The 22,133-nt window shown below is 39.1% G+C and overlaps 1 protein-coding gene across 1 annotated transcript in view; it reads left to right on the top strand.

Moving 5' to 3' along the window:
• The window catches only part of LOC119658720 (protein gustavus), a 293,290-nt gene that overhangs the window by 153,039 nt on the left and 118,118 nt on the right, over positions 1-22,133 (top strand). The window contains exon 5 of the mRNA XM_038066384.1: positions 9,503-9,537. The gene's annotated coding sequence lies outside the window, so the exon portion shown is untranslated. The remainder of the gene's footprint in view (positions 1-9,502; positions 9,538-22,133) is intronic.

Raw genomic sequence — 22,133 nt, 5'->3', positions numbered from 1 at the left:
AAAATTGAAATTAAAGTTCATGGCAGTTTATTTTCAATTTTTTTTCAAAGACAAGGAGATCATATCGTCATCGCGCGGTCGATGATCAAACTTCAAGCCTCAATGTTATTTCCTGTATTGGCCGTTAATTTGAATTTAAATTAACATATTAGTGGATTTTGGAGGAGGCGTGACGCAGCATTAGTTCAACATTGTGAATTTATATCTTAGTATGGGAAATGAGCGCAAAAAGTCAGTTGAGATCACCACGTATCTGATTTTCCCACGTATTTTTTGCCAAATTTAACTGTCTTCAATGCGTCAAATTGTGCGTGAGTACTTATATTAGCCCGAAAAAGTTGCAAATGTTTCTGTCATAGGAACAGCATGGGTTGTGTTTTATCTCAGATCACAGAAATAACGAACATTATATACCAAGTTGTCAAATTTTCTCATCCCTCTTTAACATTTCAGAAGCTGTTTTTCCACTAAAATATTTTGAAGTTTGTATTCAAACTGGTAAAAGTATAACCTATGAAGGTAACATTTTCCTCCTATTCACAAACAACATATTTACTGCTACTTACTACATCATATGCGCTGAAAATATACCATAAATTAAATTAAATTAAAATATTATCGCATGTCGTTACAGTCTCTCTACCATGAACCCTATGGCTTACCCCTAGGAGCATGGACTTGCATTTTAATCCTTATCGGGAGGAGAAAGCGGCAGATGGTTGTTGTGCAAGGTCTACCGTAATGACCCCGTTAACAGTTGAGCTGTCCTTAGTGTTATAGATTTTTTTATGTGAGGATCTGGAAACTGGACATGAAATATGAAAGGGTAAATCTAATATTGGATAAAATTCAAAGAAGTTGTCTGAAAATATATCTTTGGCACTGCATTCTTCATTTTTAATTTATAAGGGTTCAAATAATCGAGAAATTAAAACCCGATAGTTCCATTGGAACATGTTTCAGAAGGAAGAATGTGTGCACTATGCTGCGAAAAGAGAGCATAAATTCAATTAGCAGCATAAAAATGAATTCATTATTGAATATATGGCTGTGGTATGTGTGAATATCGCAAATCCATATAATTCAACTTGGCCAATTTTTTTTGAATTTCTTTTTTTTCCATTATTGCCCAATATTCCTAGACAAAGTTATCAAGGTTGTCTAAGATGCTCGCTTTCAGTACTACTAGTTTTGAATCTTCAAACTAAGCTAAAAGATATACGGTAAACCTTAATAAGCTCAGGTGACGGAGGTGTTGACTTCCATGAGCGCAGTTTCCAGAATTTTGCTCGAAGATGTTATAATCATTTCCTCCACTTAGGTATAATTCTTGTCAGTTATATGTTAAAGGTAAAAAGAAATTGAAAGGAACTTGGTCGGAGCCGTATTTTGCCACAAAACTCAAACCAGTACGCGGTGTCTTTATCAGACTTGAATAATTCATTTAACACCCAAAGCCGATGATCAGTTATGTCAACATACGGATCAGACATTGGTGGTTAAGTTGGATAGATGACAAAAAAGGAAAAATATATGAAAGTAAAATATCCATACATGAAATCTGCCTTCATAACATCTTCGATGTGTGGTATTTCAAACATAATATACTAATGCGATACGTCTATTATATCAATATTGTAACACTCTGTCTTTCATCTGTCAGCAGATGAAAGTTCTTTAGGGACGCGGTGCAAATTTCCCTTGAGAGAATAATCTGTCAGCATTTGGAGTCTTCAATTAAAAAACAAACTTACTGAGATCGCTATGTGGAGCACCCTTATAGCAACAAAAGGTATCGGAAACTGGCAGTCATTCTTACTTTACTACAGTTAGAGCTCCTCAATCGATTAACGCACTTTCGATACAATTCGGGAGAAGTTGTCTGAACTGCGATCGGGGTGTGGTAGATACCTTACACTCTTTGACTTATAATTTTGTCGGTGAAACCCCAAAAGCTACTGTTAAACCGTTACCAAAACCAGTGAAGATCATCCAATGCAATACTACTGTTCAGCGTGACGACATAATTATTGCTTTGCTGCTCATAATTATCGATGTAACATCCTGTTCTGGCCTCTCTAACATCGTAAGCACTTCCATATTCAATCCAATTTTACCTACATGGAGCAGTGGCCTTCGGAAGAAAATCGCCTCACCACTAAAGGAGGTTTGCCTAGACTCTCCTATCTCATCGGATGAGGATCTAGAGTACGTTGATGGAAAACCGTTTTATGTATCAAGTTAACAGAGCATGTCAACCCCGACCACACGGTAGCTTTCGTAAAATAACATACCTGTATTCCTTCCGCATAGACGCGCCTGCCACTCCTTTCTGGCTGCAAAGCGTATTCATCAAACCTTACTAAAATAGTAATTTGCGGGAAAATTTCAGGACATTTCGCTTCAGCTCGTTTATTGTTATAATTTTTTTTTTATCAAAATGTCATGTCATATATTAAATTGGGGGGAGGGGTAAGCCTCTGAGCATTCAGACCGTATTCGACACCCTCATCTAATGGAATATCTCAGATTTGTTTATATATCGCTTCCTTGGTTGGCTAACTCATTAATAACGTTGACGCCAATCTGGGTCCGCTCAACTTGAAATAACTCTTTCGCTTCTTCTTCAGCCTTTGTTCCGTTCAGAAACGGGGTCGGCTGGTCTTAATCGTTTGCGCCATTTTGCTCGGTCAGGGGCTCGATCTGGATGAAGTTGCGAGGGTCTGAAATCACCATCCAACTTATCAAACCATCGTTGTTTTGGCCGACTTCGAAGCTCAGATAATCTTGACAAGTGAATTGTCGTTAGCACATTTCATTTCATAATAATTCACATGCGATTTTGAAAATCTTTAAATCTTAATTTCTAACCTGGTATGTATATAGTTCTAACAGCACTCCAAACCGATATATTCACATTCCTCCATTTATTCGATATAGCCATTTGCGAAAATAGTCTATAATAACCGACATCGATCTCGAATAGTGTTCCAACATTATAGGTATTTCCCCCAACTTCATATTTGCAATTTGTTTGTGAGAATGTACTTTTTCGGATTGCTGCCATTCAACCCAGTAAAAATGCCGTTTATTTTTTTTGACCGTGTTCTTTGCTGGTCTCTATTTCGATTTCCACCCATCTCCCAGCTGAAGGGGTAACTACAGGGTGCGGCTGTATAACTTCTTTTTTTCAAAACTCAATAAAAACTATTGTATGCATCGGAAAATATTTATTTATTTTTTATAATGTTGGTACATGTCTAGTTTACATTTATTTACATTGTTTTGAAGATTAAATCTGTTAGGTGACGTCCCCCATTCTCCATACATTGCGTAAACCGATTTCTGGCGTTTGTCATGACTCTTGTTAGCATAGCAGGTGTTATGTTGGCAATTTCTTCTTGGATGTTGGTCTTCAAATCTTGTAGGGTTCTTGGACGGTTCACATAAACACGGGATTTCAAAAAACCCCATAGAAAAAAATCACAAGGGGACAGATCGGGGGAGCGTGCCGGCCATTCCAAATCACCTCTAATTGAGATAAGGCGCTCTGGAAAGTGTTCCCTCAAAACAGTCATCGATGCTCTTGAAGTGTGTGCTGTTGCACCGTCTTGTTGGAACCAAGTGTCCCCCAAATCCTAATTTTCTAGCCGTGGGAAAAAAAATTCTGTAGCATGTTTACATACCGGTCCGAATTCACTGTCACTGTAACCTCATTTTCGTCAAAAAACCAGGGACCAATAATTCCAGCTGAGGAAATTGCACACCACACTGCAGTTTGTCTGAATGTAGTGACCCATGTAACAATTGATTTGCGGTCTGGGATGGGAGCCAACGGGCCTAAGTTAAAGCGATTCCGGAATGCACGCTGTGTTGCAATAACCGAACATCCGCTTGAAAAGTAAACCTCAACGGCAAAGGCACGCTCCTCACTATTCTAACGCGTGATGGCGACTGAACCGTGTCGGGAGAAAATTTTACAGTATCCCCTCTTGAACGAGACCACTAGCGCTCCGCTATGACATCAACTAACTGAGTGGCATTTTAGAAAAGGAAGTGATGCTGCCGCACCCTGTATTTTATATCGTTATGTCGTTTTATTCATATACTGTCCTAGTCATTTCGCAGGTTCCATCTGTTCATCTACAGCGCCATCTAGGTTTATAATAACTTTGGCAAATCAAATTAATTTATTGGGGCATCCCTCCTCTCCTCTTCTCCTTTCAAGGCGTAAAAACAAAACCTTATTAAAATCGGTTAACCATTTATCTGGCTGTCACAAAATGAAATTGGATAGGCACATACCCACTCATACAGACATATACATCCCACGCTATGTGTTTATGCTTAGTTTAAGGGGGCGAACCAAATGAGCCAGAAACATTTTGCTCCAAATATAGCCGTTTGAGAGGACCAAATGGTTAATACTTTCTTAGACTTAAAAAAAGTCAAGCGACGACGGCTGTACGGTTTCTTACCAGGGCAGAGGCAAATCGTCAGACGCTGCCTCACCTCTGCCCTGGGACCAGCGTGACCGTAGCGGCTCGCAGATGTTGAATGCTCCTTTATATAATTCGTAAAACACGACATGCCTACGAATTATATTGAGCGCAAATCCGCTTTATTGACCAAAGCTGGCCAGAGCTGAAATATTCGTTTTGAGAATGAAGGGGGTCCTTAAAAAAGTTTGGGTGCAAGCCCTAAGCGAGGGGTCCGTGGACCAGAAAAGAAGGAGTAAGTTGCTCCTCAATTGGTCCGGTCCTATATTAAGTTGATGCGGACTTAGGACCCCCTTCATTCTCAAAACGAATATTTCTTAGACTTGCTCTCGATTACAGAGTATAGGAATGCGGGGTTAAAAGGCACAAACTTGAAGTGAGACAGGACTCGCATATCGATCTCCGCACAAATAAATTACTAAATTATTTTATTTTCGAATTTTACGGAAAAGCGTCGCGTCCCTAAATTCCTCCTTAGATTACAGAATTGTTCAGATTAATGTCCATAGGACACAATCTAAAGCACGTACTATTGTTAACAAATCTGCAGCAGGATAAAATTGTTCTACTGTACCGTAAGGCATACAGATACCTGATACACACTAGGCGCCGTAATTTACCGCGCGATACCATTATCGAGTACTTTTCATTTCATTTCATTTTTTTTTATTTTGATTATATATTATTTATTCCATTATATATTATTATTTCTATTACAAGCCTGTTTATAATATTTGCATGACATCCTTTTTGAGTAATAGCAAAAAAAATACAAATATTGATCTTATCTCAAACGACAGACGTCATCATACAACTACTTCAGCGGTCCCGCATTTCCTTTATTTTGAGTAATCGCAACGCAACGAATATCGACCAGGAGTTCGAACTATAAATTTGCAATGACGCTTACAAAAAATAAAAGAAAACAAACATCGATCGATTTTAGGCAAGTTGTAATTAATTTGTGGGCTTGTGAAAAAGCATTATCTTCTTCGGGGTCGGCTCGTTGTGATCGGCTTCGCCATTTGGCTCTATCGAATGCCTGATCTGGGTGCAATCTCGAGGCTTTCAAATCCCCATCTAGTGTTTCAAGTCACCGTTGTTTAGGTCTGCCTTTTGGTCCTTTACCATCGACTTCGATGTTCGGACCAATCTTGACCAATCTTTGCAAGTGAATTCTCATTGGCACGAATTGCGTGACCATACCATCGAAGACGCTTCTCTCGCAACTTTTCCACGATCGGTGCAACCCCATAACAATCGCGGATATCCTCATTTCGGATGTGATCTAAACGTGTGACGCCACTAGTCCATCGAAGCATCTTCGTTTCCGTTACCGCAAGACGCCGTTCATTGTCTTTTATAGTCGGCCAACACTCAGAACCATAGAGAGCGACTGGACGGACGACATTGCGGTAAATTTCAGATTTGAGACGTTCGTTGATACGTCGATCACAAAGAACACCAGTTGTGGAACGCCACTTCACCCAGGTTGCGTTAATGCGTGAAGCAATTTCATAACGCAGTTCTCCATTGGCTGATAGCGTTGACCCGAGGTATTTAAATCGCTCAGTTCTGGGCAGATCACTGCCGCTGACAGTGATTGTGCCTGTTTCATGGGGATCGGTCGTAAAAAATTCAGTTTTGTTTAAATTCAATCTGAAACCGTGTTGCATGAGGTGATCTTTCCATTTTTGAACAAGTTGCTGGAGATCATTTTTGCTATCAGATGCTAGGAAACCATCATCTGCATAAAGCAGTGTGTAGGGCGCTGGACGTTGGATATCCCGTGCGACGGTGTCCATAACAAGAACAAAGAGGAGTGGTGAGAGGGCGCTTCCTTGATGAACACCAACAGAGACACGCGGTTTTGATACACCCGCCATACTTCGAACTTTACTTTTCGGATCGTGGTAGAGCAATTGAACCCTGCGCACGAGTTCTTCTGGCACGAAGTGTTGTCGTAAAGCATACCAGATGAGTTCGTGTGGTACACGGTCAAACGCTTTCTCTAAATCCAGAAAGGCAATGTAAAGAGGACGATGCTTCTCACGGTGTTTCTTCATGAGTAACCGCGCAGCGTGTATTGCGTCAGTAGTTCCGCAGTTCTTGACAAATCCGGCTTGATTCACGGTTATTTCAACGATTTCGCGAATACCGTTGTCAAGAATGCGTTCAAAAATCTTCATAGTATGGGAAAGTAACCGGAGCGGACGGTAATTTGAACATTCTGCTGGACTACCTTTCTTTTTCCATATTGAAACAGTGGTACTTTCTTGCCAGTCATATGGTGTTCTTCCTTCCTGAATAACTCGGTTAAAGAATTCACTGAGCCACAGTGTTGGGTCCCAGCTCTTCGCTTTCCAGAGCTCAGATGGGATGTTGTCAGGTCCTGTTGTTTTCCCCAACTTCATTTGTTTTATTGCCTCCTCGACTTCAGTTGCGCTGACTGGTGGAACTGCTCCAAATGTCGGCAATGATTGTGGAAGTGGAGGATGAGCAAATTCTTCAGTTGAAATCTACTCGAAGTATTCTCCCCATCTATTCGTTGCGGCTCGACGGTTGGTAAGCAAAGTGCCGTTTTTGTCATTAACGCAATAGAAGTGTTCGATATCCTGTGTGCGTTCATTACGGCTTTTAGTAAGTCGATACAGATCTCTCTCGCCGTCCCGAGTGTCCAGTTTATCGTAAAGATTTTTGAAATCGTTCGCTCGGGTGACAGCGACCGCTTTCTTTGCTTCACGGTTGGCATTCTTATAAATTTGCCAATTAGCAGGCGTTTTATTGTCGAGAAATTTGTGGTAGAGGTATTTCTTTTCATGGACCTTCATTTCAATATGATCATTCCAAAGCCAAGTATCTCGGTTGATATACCGCTTATCCGGCTTGGTGACCCCGAGGGTTCCAGAGGCCGCTTTGTGGATCGTGTCTTTCATTTGGTTCCATGATTCTTCCACATTCGTAATGGTCGGCAATCGTAACATATGAGTGAGATCGTTTCTTCTTTCTTCTCACCAAATCGCCACCATTTAATGCGTCGCGGGCCAGTGCGTTCCGCACGCTGTTTTATCGGTGGCTTAATTCGCTGGACGGCAATCAACAGCCGATGCTGAGGTGCAATGGTCTCATAGAAAACGACTTTGCAATCAGTGACAGTGGTAAAATGTTGGTGTCTTATGAGAATATAGTCGATTTGCGTTTTACTGTTCCCACTATAAAATGTAGGAAGATGTGACAATCGTTTGATGAACCATGTATTCATAAGTACAAGGTCATGGGTGTCCGCAACATCGATTATACGCTCACCACCCTCATTGCGCGCTCCGAACTCCTTTCCCCCATGGCACCTGTCGCCTTTTCATCAAGAAGTTGCCAGAAGGCATCTTTCTTATCATCAGGTCGACTTTTCTGTGTTGCGTACCCGGTGAAGAAGTGAATAGTGCGATCAGCTGATATAATGGTGAGCTTCATGAGCCGATCATCAATTCGTTCGACTTTTTTAATGGCATCACGGAAACGCTCTGAGATGGCAATGCCAACACCATATTGAGTGTGTGGGTTACCAAAATAGAGAAGTTTGTAACCATTTTGACCGCGTTCGCGTTCAATGTCGCAGCTTTTGGCACCAGACCATCGGGTTTCTTGCAGAGCGCAGATATCAATGCGCCTTTTCCGAAGGGCTCTTGCGAGTTCATCACGTATTTGTTTTGTTCGTTGTGTTCGGACTAACTTGCTTACGTCCTGACGCCGTCCATGCTTCAAGAACCCTTGCCCATTTCTCGACAGGACCGGGGCCCGTCCTGCCGCGTCGACTGAGGTGGACGCCCTAGCATTTCGACGAGGCTTGTGACTCAATCCGATCATCATGTTTGTAACTACATTGTATGCATTTTCTTGGTCGATTTAGCATAGCATAGATAGCATAGTAGAATACCTCCAACTATACTCTATTTATCTCTTTCCCTGATCTCAGCGTTTTATTTTTGTTTTACTGAGGATAGTGCAGAGTACGTTGCCTCAAACCCTCCTCCTTTACCTGGGCTTGGGACCAGCATACTATGTTAATAGCATGGCGGAGTTAAAGAAAGCATTATCGGAAATAACTAAAATCGAAAAAAAAATCGATGTCAACAATCCAACATTTCGTGGAAGAAACGGGAACAGTGGAATATAAACAAAGGATAGGGCACGCTTGTAAGTTATCTGAAAAGGAAGAAAGAGTGATAGTGAGTGCAATACGCAAAAACCCGAGAACAAATGGTATAAAACTAAAAGAAGAATTATTACAAAAGTGTAATGGAGACGAATTCGCTTTTCTGCACAAACATCAGAACATATCGTTCTAGAAACAAGTTGGGTTTACAGGTGAAAGTCAGTACAAGATATAAGCATTTTGAAAAAGAATTTTGTGTCAATAAAATGGGTTTGAGTCCGAATTATATTTTATAACAAGACAACGACCCCAAACATACAGTTTGTATGGTACGTATGTGGCTACTGTATAATGTTCCAAAGCACCTGCATTCACCAAAGCAGAGTCCAGACGTAAATTTAATCGAGCATTTCTGGGACTACCACAAAAAGCGGTTACACGAACACAACCTTCCTTCAAAGAGTTCTCTAAAGAAGGCTCTACCAGGATGGACGGAATATTATACCTCAAAGTATCACGTAGAAACTTATTTCATCGTGCCATCGCGGATGCAAGCAGTTCTGGAAGCTAAAGGAGGCCCAATCAAGTATTGATATTTAACCAATAGACAAATATCTCATAATAACAATACTCTTATGCAATTTATATGTCCTTTCACAAAAGATTTTCTGTCCTCTCAACTTCCATCCTACCTTAGCTATATGGAAACACATTGTTCAATCAAGCCGATTGAGGTTTCTGATATGCATACGAGGATTTTAGTTTGATTGATCAGAATACATACAAACGAGACCTACTTTTAAATGTTCAGTGTTCGTGCCAACTTTAATGAGTCTTTTCTTTATTTCAGATTTTTTACACAATTGGGAGCTCTAGTATATAAAGGTAGGAAAGCAATAAAATGAAAGCAAAATTTTTAGTATATAGTAATAGTACAATGTGATGGTTTGAAAAAATCGTTTATTTTTTGTTTATATATTTCGAAATTATAAAATATTGAAATCATACTGTCAAAACCTCAAATTGAAACCTAACACTGTGGCTCAGTGGCTCAGCTTCATTCGGGTTATTAACTGGCAAGAAAAGTATCACAGTTCCAATATAGAGAAAAAATTAGTCTTCCAGAATTTTCAAATTATCATCCGATCCACTTTCTCATACCATGAAGATTTTTGAAAGCATTCTTGACAACCGTAATCGCGAAATCGTTGAAATAACCGTAAATCACGCCGGATTTATTAAGAACTCCGGAACTACTTACGCAATACGTGCTGCGGGGTTAGTCATGGAGAAACCGTGAGAAGCATCGCCCTCTTTACATTGCGTTTTCTAGAGAAAGCGTTTGACCATGTGCCAGAGGAACTCGTCTGGTATGCTATACGACAACACTTAATGGCAGAAGAACTGGTTGGCTAGGTCGAAGGGAAAGTAAAATTCGAAGTGTGGCGGGTGTAACTAAATCGCTGTTTACCAAGCAAGTGCTTTTTCACCACTCCTCTTTGTTCTTTTCATGTACACTGTCACACGGGACATCCAACGTCCAGCGTCCTATATACTGCTTTATGCAGATGATGATTTCCTCGCGTCTAATAACAAAAGCAACTTGTCTAAAAATGGAATAATCGCCTCATGCAACACGGTGTCAGATTGAAGTTTTGACGACCTATTTCCACGAAACAGGCATAATCACTGTCAATGGCAGTGACCTACCAAGAACTGAGCGATTTAAATATTTCGATTCTATGTTATCAGCCAATGGAGAACTATATCATGAAATAGCTTCACGCATTAGCGCAACCTGAATGAAGTGGCGTTCTATAATTGGTGTTGCTTGTGATCGACGTATCTACGAACGTCTCAAATCTAAAATTTATGGTAACGTCGTCCACCCTGTCGCCCTCTATGGTTCTCAGTGTTGGCCGACTGTAAAAAAACAATGAACGGCGGCATATGGTAATGAAGACGAAGATGTTGTGTTGGGCTAGTGGCGTCACACGTTTAGATCACATCCGAAATGAGGATATCCGTGATCGATATAGAGTTGCACCGATCGTGGAAAAATTGCGAGCGAAGTGTCTTCGATTGTATGAAAGAATTCACTTTCCAAGTTTGATCTGAACATCGAAGTCGATGGTAAGCGATCGAAAGGCCGGTCAAAACAACGGTGGCTTGATACAAACTCAGTTTGCAGTTTGAGAAAATGTAAATCCCAGAAAAACGTGCTGAAACTTTTTTCACTATTTATTTTTTGGTAAATTTTTTTTAAAAATTAAGTTTTAACATTTAGAGTTGATTAATCTGCTATCCCTGCACTATACAAAGTGCTTCTGAGTTGACCTACTCCTGCACTTCTTCCTGCTGCGCTGCTTATTGGACAAACGGACTTCTTTTTGTGCCTTATTTTTGTAGGATTTAAAGTCAACAGTCCATGATTTTTTCTAGAGTTATCTGTCCCTCATTGAACCCAGCCAGTGAAATATGAACACCCAATTCGACGACTTTCTTCTTGTTAGTCGCAAACGTTTGCTTAAGAATGGTCGTCTAGAGCGTTTTCTTATAACACTCGTTCTTATTTTGAGTGCTCTTTCCCAGACAACGTTTGGGTAAACCATCGTCGGTAAAATTTTCAAAAACAAGTTTAGCATACTCCTGTTCCTCTAGATTAAGAGCAGGCTTGTCTACCTTCTTCTTTGCAAGTATTTACACTGGTTTTGGTTGCAATTCTTGTATTACGATGCACTGGCTGCTGGCACATGCAGGAAGATGCGATCTTTATAAAAATGGAGGACGTGATTTCTGAAGGTATATGGAATCGAAAGGAACAAAAAGAAAAGGATCTATTTTTCAAAAAATTTTCACTAGCACCTTAATGGTTCGATGTTCTACTAGAAAATAGTCGTTTTTGGGCTATAAAACAGATATAGCAAAATCGACATGATCTAACAGCCTGCCTATTCTTTTGCTTGACAACTTGGAGGCTTATCTCTTGAACTCGACTTCGTAGACTTCTTACTTTTGCTTATCACCACTTCGGACACCGAATATTTCTCTTGCGTGAACGATAAAAACTTGCTCTTCCACAGTAACAATTATGATAATTCCCTCAAGCAGCTTAAATGATAATATAGTTTAGACTCGTTACGTATCAAGCTGACTCCCCTGATTTAACTATTTACGGCTTGTTTTTTTTTCTGAACTTCTGGTTTGACAAAGTCCTGTTAATGAAAAAAAGCTTTCCATGCAAAAATTCAATTTTTTCGATGCCATTGATCCAAATAGAACATGATAAACAGATGCAATGTAATGGCATATTAAGACGCTTGGTTTAGTTAGTGTTTATCCTTACTCCGATCTAATCCACATTTACTTTGCCAAGGCTCATGACTTGGTACAAAAAAAATTAAATAAATGATTGAAAACTTTTGGTATCTCCAGAATTTATTTGCTCGTCGTCGCACTTGTCTTACATCACTCACACGCATGAGTGATATAAGACAACCTTGAAATTTTCCTTATTAGGAATATAAATCAGAAGCGGATACTGGTTCAAAAGTTCATTAAAAACTACAGAGCTTGTGTACATCCCGTTATCTGACGGGATCGAATCAAGGATTCTAAACACATAGTAAATTATTTGCCCGAAATATTCCTTTACAACGTTTACAGTGAATTGCGACTGTTTACTCACGAATGAAAAGTTCGAGAAGGAAGTGAGAACTACCATTCTACTATGGTGTCCTTCATAACTAGAAAACCACCTATTTCTTAACATTTCATCGATGAAATAATGGAAAGTGATAAATATTGGGGCAAAAAGCCAAACTTTTCATAAGTGTAGGACCAGTATGTAAAGTGTCTTTACTGTAGATGAGGAAACAATGATTGCTCAAAAGTTCTCTATTAGGCCAATGCCTGGTGAACAAGTGGGATAAGGTGAAACATTTGCCATGTGTTTGGGTGTCAAAGGGCAAAACATCTCCCAGCAAAAATAGTGCTTCTTTTGAAGCATGCTTTTTGCGATGCAGTCAGAGGCTAATTGTTGGGTAAAAGTCTCTCACACATTTCCAAGGACCGCCATAGCTTTCATTAGGATTAGTAAGAATCGTCCGGTTGCCAAATATTGAATAAATAGAAAAATGGTACAGAGAAATGCTTCGCTCAATAACAACAAATTCTGGTACAAATACTTGGGTGTCTCAGGTAAGCAGGGATGTATTTCCCCAATAATCGCTGAATAATCTAGATGGGTTCTACCCTGGTTCACTGGATGATAAACTGGTGTTGGTTATCGCTTTCAACATTTTTATGGAATATAAATAAGCCGGAATACCAGAAGCTGAACGCTTCTGATATAAAGGTTTTGTGTTCCTCTTGTGTAAGAAATTTCCTATGCATTCCCAAAATTGAAAATTTTAATATATACAACTTCACCATTTATATGAGTTCCGTGATGACGTCATATATATCTTTGATTGCGATAAATTCACAATTTTGACCTTAATAACAGTTGAATTTCCTTCAAAAATTGTGTATTATATTACTACCTATAACGGTACCAAATTTTGTATTACTAGGATGAACTTAAGAAGGGTTTTCGATTAAAATCCTCAAATGAGTTAATAATAGCATTAACTTATTTCAGCATGTATCGGGATGGGATGCATTTTCAGCGCCCATTTTATATAGGTGTACCATTGTTATTTTTTCAGATTTTTCGGTTAAATAGGTTCTGAGAACGGAACTTCTTACACTTTTCGATTTTAAGCTCTCACTTCCCCATGTTTCATTCAATATCAGAAATAAGACAATTTTCGAAAAGTATTAATCAAAGCCCTTCATTTGATGAGGCACATGAGTATATTCTGTGAAAATGCAATATGTGAGGGGATTCACAGACCACCCGTTCTCAGCAAATTTCGCAACAATAATCTCAGCCGTTTCCGAATAAATCGGGCGTGACAGCGAGACAGACCGATAGACATTGAATCGATTCTAATAAGATTAAAAAGGTGCTAATAGCTTCTGCTCTGAGCTCAGTGCGTTATCTATTTGTATCTTTCGGCTCTAATTATCTTCGTCGTCTTCGGACCACCAAAAGATTTAAAAACATCTGCAAGATTTTTGCTGATGTGGGATACGGTGTCAAAATAATATTTATTTCTAGTTTCCTTATTAGAACTATCATTTCTTTACTTTTCTTCGATCGGTTTCCTCGTTCACGCAATCAGTCAGGACTCTATCGCCAACTTTAAATGTTCGTCCAGTTTCTCCTTCTCCTCTGTATTGAAAGTCTCCTTTTTGACGCAGCAAAATATTGCTCAGGTGATTGTCATTGGGATTGCAATCTCCACCTCGCTCACAGGTTGTGACAATTTTCACAACCGAAAAATATGGAAAAAATCACGAATCGTACCTAGGCTCCGAAATACTCTCCATGCCGATATCTGTTTAAAAAAAGTTAATAATATTTTTATTTATTACTATAATTTCTAGTATTTGACTTTAAAAAAAGTTCATCCTAGAATCATGAAATTCTGCAGTTATATATAACGTAGTTTATATTTCCATTTTTATCTGAAGTGATGTCCAATGATGATGATTTTACGGTTAAGAACAGAAATTGTTTATTGTTGTTGTAACCTGCATTGAAGTTGTCTAAATGTCCATGGCTATTTTATGAAAGGCTCTCATTTAAAGACATGCAGATCTCTAGAAATGACTCTTCTTCGCATAGCCTAGAAGACTTTCTGTCTATTTTTTCAGCCGATTTCCCACAATAGGAAAATTAGTTGCTCTATTGTATAGCATCTTATAGTACGTCTTTAAAAGCTTAAAGATGATATATCGTGCACTACAATCCCTAATTAGCGGGCAGGACTATTTTATACCATGGATATCTGTGTGCCAGCTGTATTTTGGAGAAGCTGAAAATTCGAACATGATTTCAATTGTAATGAATTTGTTGTTTAACTTTTGCTTCCATTGAATCGCAAAGTCTGAAAAATGCTGCCTAGCGAAAGAACTTAATTTATTGTAGGCAACCATGAGTTGTTGAAAATTGTCTGTAAAAATCAATAGCAAACGAGCGGAGGAAGCAGCTCTTTTCCCTACAACAACTTGTACCGTTTAATAATTTTCGTTATAACTACTTCTGAATTGCAACCATATTCTTTTCAGTAGATATGGCCACGTAATGAGGATATACATGCATGTGTGCAATACTTTGTGCATTGAGTTTTCCAGGGCAAACACATTTATCATGTTTTGGGAAACATAGCAAATGGCTATTCTTTTCATGCAGACATGGTCCACCAATAAAAAATTCCTTTTGTACATTTCATTTGTTGGATTTTTCGACCCTTTGCTAATGGTGTCTTTTTTATAAAAAGGGACCCATAGGGAAAATTGAAGTAGAAAGGAAAATTGGTTTTTCGGCACGTGCGCACTAAACCCGAAAATCCGCCCTTGGTCGATATCCGTAAATTGTACGCTGCCGAATACAAGCACATCCATACCAGGATACAAACACGAAGGAAAAACTCCGGGAAACATTAAAGTCCTTTTGCGTTGACTCCTGCTTCAATACTGAAATTTCATTTGCATATGAATGGGAAAAGTCCCTGATATGCATTAGGCGTCACGAAGCATGAATAGCGTCAAGTCTAATTTTCGACTGAATTCGTAGTACCGACATAGTATGCTTCCAGGTTTTCTTACATGTGCGGATTTGTAGAGGAGTTTAAACAAAAGATATCAACGTATCCCCTTTAAAATCCCGAAAAGGTTTGTAGGAAAATATTGATCGATTTTATGTAAGCGGATAGTGGGGAATGTTTGTTAAATGGAGTTGGAGAAGTTCAATGAAAGGAACGGATGGGAATGATCCAATAAAAATGATATTTGCACATCATCAGTTTTGAATGTGGACATACTTGGGATTTTAGGATTTTATTTTGAGCCCTATTCATTCGTTTCATGTCGTTTACGTAATTTTGAATAGTTTTTCCTGGATAATGTCCAAATAATAAATATACAAAAAGGAGGGCGATTTTTGATCTCGTTTATTAATCAGAATCGTTTCTTAACTATGGAGCCGTAAACTATTTGACGCCTAGCTCAATAAATAAGCTTTTTGGTTACAGATATAGCCTCGGAACTTTTTCCCATAGATGAATGTGCTGGAAATAGTATTATATCGATTGCATCATGAATTTGCAACATAGCCGCAGTACTTACTGTCTCTTAAAATATCGAAACTACGAGTATTTTGAATGCATGTCGATTGAAGCTTGTCTAGACTTTCTAATTGGATAAACTTATATCGGATCAATGATGGTTTGATGTCAGGTAATTCCTAAGTATTCCTCATGGGCGCGTTTTACGCACGATGAGTTCACAGCATAAGGGTTTGACGCGATGCAAAAGTCCTTATACAGAGAAGGAAAACGCTTGTGGGGAATTGAAATGTTTGCTAATATTCTCTATGCCTTTATCCCTGAGTACATTTTTCATTTCATTTATTACTTGAGGTAATACACATTTCTTAATGCGAGCAGTTCAGCTCTATCTGGAAGAGATTGAAAAAGTTCGCGTTACTATTAGGGATTTTATATGGTGGAAAACATTATTTCCAGGACAGATTTCACAAAGATGGCATTTGTCATATATCTTAGAGAGAGACGCCAACCACACCTCCGCGCCACGTACTAACTCCTAGATTTTTTAACTGATATTGAAAGTTAAATATTTCCAAGTATGAATTTTTCTCTCTCTTCTGTAAGCATGATGGCCCCCCTTAAACTCAATACAAAATGGTGGTGGTGAAAATAGCTGTAGTTGTTCTTCGGTAAATGGCTCCGATAGACAAGCGAACAAAGAGAAAGCAAGCCATATATCGAATCGATTCTAATAAGGTTTTGTTTCAAACCAAAACTTAGAAAAACCTTATATACTAAATAAAGTAAGGAATAAATAGATGAATGTAATATATAATAATAGAACTAGGAGAAATACGAAAGTAAATCAAGTTAGAAACTAAAAATAAAGAAGCAAAACAAAAATGAAGTATATTACCAACAAAAAAAAGAAACTAAGTACAATGCAGCCACGACGCAGGCCCTAGTGTCCCTAGTGGTATTTGAAAACCTGAAAAAGTGCAGTCGTGGAAATGTAAATATGTAAATCGGAAACACGAGCCGTTCGGTGCTCCCCCACTTCTTACATCGATCAACCTCTGAGCTTTTCGTCTGTACGTGCGCAACTGAAGCTTAATTGCTGCCAACTCATTCGTAGAATCGTTCGAAAACTAAGTTCTTGAATAATAGTAAAATGTACCACAGCCAGTAATTATCTGGGAGTTTTTCACGCCTGTGCAATTTTGCTTTCGTGTCGTCCGCTAAGGTTCGTGTTTCGAATCGTACCTTTGTGTTTGTCTCGCTGCTGTAGGCTTATCACTTCCACGGCGTTGTAGGTGATGACAATGAAACTGAAGCAAAGCCTCATTAAAAACGAAATGAGAAAATATAACAATAAGAATGACAGAATTGCTTTGCAGTTAGAACGCTGGTGGCGAAGGGATTTTTATCGCAGGCTGGATATCGGCTGGACATCGATCTAGCTGCGAATGAGTAACCTGAGCAAATCAAGATAATAATTTTTGTTTACAGATTAGGGATCCTAATTCCACATGTTGTTGTTGATGTTGCACCGGACATGTTCACGTTAATAGCTGTAGTCGACTCTGAGAAAAGTGCGTGTGACAGACAGACGGACACTGAACCGATTTTAATAAGATTTTGATTTACATAAAACCTTAAAAGCCAGAGGCTGTGGAATGTTCTACGTTTCATACACGAGTAAACAGAAGACAATAACAACTAAATCAGAAAAATGCTCGCAACAACCGTGGTGTGACTTCTGTCTTCGTTTAAATTCATTTCCATGGTCGGATTCTTCAACTATGCACACATAGATCGCACTTCCGAAGGAAAATTAATATTTCCGAAATGGTTCTATAGCGTAAAGTATAGCAGAGCATAAATTATATTTAACAGTTACCTATAAAGTATCAACATGAAGGGCCAGTGGTATTCTACCGACATACACTAAATGAAAGATCGTCGAGGCTCTACAGTAGTCCATTCCGGACCTTTCTTTCGATTGCATCCTCTAATTCTCAGATCAGAGCAGTGATGCGGTGTCTTCGTCCACTGAATTTGCCCAGCGGCTTTTAACATTTCCTACTGTTCTGCATCGCTCGATTTCTCTTCAAATACTCCTTTGGGAATCGTTCATACGTTCATGATTTTGAGGACGTGAGATTCGTAAAATATTTCATACAACTTCTGATTGTACCGCTATTGGCCTCAATCCATTTTACTTCTTTTAATCTGCCAAGGAGCACCTTCCGCCTTATTTGCGAGCTGTATTAGTTGTTTGACGAAAATTTTTAGGGGCGCACAAAGTAATGGGAATAAAAGGTCTATGCGTATTCTTGTTTATGTTTTATCCCGTTCGGCAGCGGTATCGGTTTGTCTAGGCCGAGTTCGCCATTTTTCTGAATCATGGGTTTGGTCTGGATAGAGTCTTCCAAATCACCATTAAACGTATTAAGCCATCACTCCTCGGTCGGTCTTTGGGTTGCTTCCTTTCGACTTGGATGTTCGGGCTAATGTTAACTAAAGAATTCATGTTAGCGCGGATTACATGACAATACCATTAACGACGCCTCTCTTGTAGTGTTAGTAGTCCTATATCGATTGGGGGAGTCCCCATTTTGGACGTGATAATAGCGTGTTATGCCAGTGATCCAACGCAGCATCTTTAGTAACTGGCCAGCACTTGGAATCATAGTGAGGCGACAATGCAAATGACATTGCGGTATATTTTGGAGAACGAACCCTTGAATGACTAATTATATTAATTTGATTTTCGCCTTGTATCGCTGACCATATTTGCGTAAAAAAATCTAATTGAAATCGATTCAATATCTCCCCGCCTGTCTCTCTGTCACACCCAAATTGATGGGAAAAAGCTGAATTTATATATTTTTTATGTAGGTTTGGCGCTTCATACATGTCAAAGGGAATGTCAATTTTCTTCACGATTATCTATCTATCAGTGATCTTGTGCGATATCAGTGATTTGCTTGGCATTTCCCAAATGAATTCACTATTGGAATAAAATAATTTTGCTAAAATCTTAACAATATTTTCCCGGTCTTTCTTAAGATTTTTTGTAAAACAAAACCTTATTAAAGTCAAAAGTCAAAAGTTTCATCTTCTATAACTTTGTTAATAATAGTTGGATTTCCTTCAAACTTCCTAAAGTTATGTCTTATATTATTCCTTATGCAAATGCCAAACTTTGTAGTTCTAGTATGGACCGAAGAGGTTTCCGGCTAAATTTGGAAAATATGCTAATATACTATTAAATTTGTTTGTGTAGATATCGGAACGGGATGTATTTTGAGGCCTAGATTTCGTTTAGATACACCACTGTGATTTTTTTCAGATTTTTTCGGTTGGATAGATTCTGAGAACGAGACTTGTTACTCTTTTTGAAGATTATATTTTGAGTACTCACTCCCCTACGTTTTACCCGACATCCAATATGGAACCAATTTCGAAAAATACTAACTGAGCCCTTTCATGTGATACCCAACATGGCCACATTTTTAAAAAAAATGACTATATTCGGCGATAAAAAAATTTACATCTTCTTTTACATATACGGAGACCCTCCTCCCCTTAAATTCCACGTAGAACGACGTAGCTTACTATATGCGTGGGCGTTCACAGTTCCAGCCTTCCCACCAAATTTAATATCACTCAGTAGAACCGTTTCTGAGAAAAATACGTGGAACAGACAGACGTTTGTCGACTGGCGGAACGGCGGTATGGGCGTTAAGCCGTGCAATATCTATGGGTCAGGCGACCAAAAATAAGCAGTTGGGAGGCGGACATAAACCCGTGGGGAGAGCCTATAAAATCATGAAAGGACGATTCAAAGCCTGTTCATCTCCGCAGATCACGTGCCCTAGTCTCTTGTTGAAAATCATCCAGGGGTTATTTCCCCAGCAAGAGTGACACCAGCGTCCCTCGAATCTGACAGTTACCAAGAACAAGCTGCTGGAGATTAACAGTCAAATAGGGGACTCCAATGCCTCAGATCTACACGACATATCGAATAAGACCCTCAAGCTTGCCTTGAAATGTAAACCGAATATGCTTGCGGAGTATGGTATTGGTATTGCTGCCCAAGGCTGATAAACCTCTCTTCTTCTATAGACCCATATGTCTTCTAGACACTATGGGCAAAATGCTGGAGCGGGTAATTTATAATAAATTACTCCCAGTCGTCGAGAGTCAAGGTGGCTTTTCAGATCGGCAGTAAGGGTGCGTAAAGCCAGGTCAACCATTGATGTCATTCAAATGGTTTCTGGCGTGGCTGAAAATACAATTCAGGGAAGGGTTATCAGCGAATATTCCCGTAAGGAAGGCATTCAATTCGGACAATTAGAATCTTATACGAAAGTTTCTGGCCACGATTGGTGTTCCCACTTATCTTATTGCTATTGTCGATAGCTGCTTGTGAGAGCGGAAGATTTAGTATGAAACCGATAATGGACCCAAGGAGTACGTTGTTGTCACACGGCTTCGTACTGAACCCACTACTGTAGACAATGATGTACTTAATCTTCCGATTCCGGAGGAGGCCACGGTGATGAGTTACGCTAACGATATAACATTGGTTGTGGTCGGAGGGCATCTGGAAGATGCCAAGTTGTACTCAAGCGAAACAATCAGTACTGTTAAGGCGTGGTTAGAGAGTGCTGGACTGGTACTTGCGGAGGAAAAGACGGAAGCGCTGCTCATCACTAAGCGCCGCAGAATCGGGAATCATATCATCACTTCCAAGCCGGCCAGAAAATACTTGGGGATGATGATGTATGGAACACTCAATTTTGAACAGCACATAGACCATACTTGCGAAAAAGCATCTACCAGGAGTATGGCTCTGGCAAGAATGATGCCAAACGTAGTTGGACCGAGGCATACTTGCAGGCTGCTTGTAGAAAGGATGGTGTATGCATTCCATCTTGCTGGATTCACTTTGGCATGATACTGACATTCAACGTCTTATAGTACAAAAAAGTGTACAAAAGTGATATTTTTGACCTGTTATAACTCTGTTAGTAACAGTGCAATTTTCACCAAACTTGGTAGTATCTTGCTCCATGGTAATTCCTTATTACTTTAAGACTTGGTAATTTTAGAATAAACTTGAGGGTGTCAGTCAATTTCTAAAAAATATAATTATGATGAATATGGTAATATACTTTTGGAGAGTATTTTGAGGCCTAGATATCATACATGGGCCATCATATTTTTTTCAGATAGCCGAGTTTGGTAGTTTCTGAGAACAGGTCATTGAAGTAACTGACCCTTTTCGGACCCCTACACTCTTCCTCTGCAACCAATGTCAAGCGGACAGATAGGCAGACAGACAGATAATTAACTGATTTTAATAAGGTTTTGCTTTCCACAAAACCTTAAGAAAGAAAGTAAATAAAGTAAGTAATGCAATCGTCCTTGGCCATCTCCAACACAAATACATTCATTTGGTGCAACCCCTTCAGCTTCTGCTGATCTGCTATATCTACTTGTTTTGAAAAGCAAACATTATACAGTGCATATTGAAAAACATTTGGCAGTTTAGATTTCTACTTCACTTGTTTTTTTATCGGCTTGATGGAAGGTTTGGATAGCGAGGGAGGGTGTATTCTTGGTGCAAAACTCATGCATATAAAGTTAAGGCTACATCTGATGACTCGTGGGACGTGTCCAAATGACTTCAGATCTATAAAAGGGATGATTTTCTAAATATCTGTATTAAAAAAATGAGATCCTCAGTCCGGAGAGGCATCATACTTGTGAAAAATTAACGCTCGTGGAGGCGACGCATAACAGTGGCAGAAAAAGTCAGATCAATGCAAGAACAGTTGTACTCTCAGTTAGTACGTATTACTAAAATATAAATTTACCTAATCCTATTAACTACAATCGTAAATTAATTTATATGATGCCATAAAGATCACATGTGTTGTCCTTTCAAACTCGTTGTCGATGAGGTGTTAGTTGTCGATTTCCATTATAATGCATCAAAAGGATAGAGAAACTATCTTTCATTCGATGTTAAAGCATGACTTTTGCATTCAGAGACTGTTTATCCAGTCTTTTTGTATTGCACTTGCAGTTCTTCTAATATTTCGTACATACAAGTAACATAAAAGTTTCTAAATCGTGCAGCATGTATTTTTTCGTGTTTTTGTACGATTGTAAGCTTCTCGCACTAGTCATCTGAAGCTAGTTAAGGAGGCTGCCTTCTACTCTCTGCACACTTAGCCGAGGAAATAATAGCAACAATATTTTCAGGTTCACGGCAGACAGGTTTAGAACATTGTTTGCCTATAGAACGAT

The sequence above is a fragment of the Hermetia illucens genome, chromosome 1 (genome assembly GCF_905115235.1).
Source record: "Hermetia illucens chromosome 1, iHerIll2.2.curated.20191125, whole genome shotgun sequence".
In the NCBI taxonomy this organism is placed as follows: Eukaryota; Metazoa; Arthropoda; class Insecta; order Diptera; family Stratiomyidae; genus Hermetia; species Hermetia illucens.
This window is presented reverse-complemented; position numbering and strand designations above follow the sequence as displayed.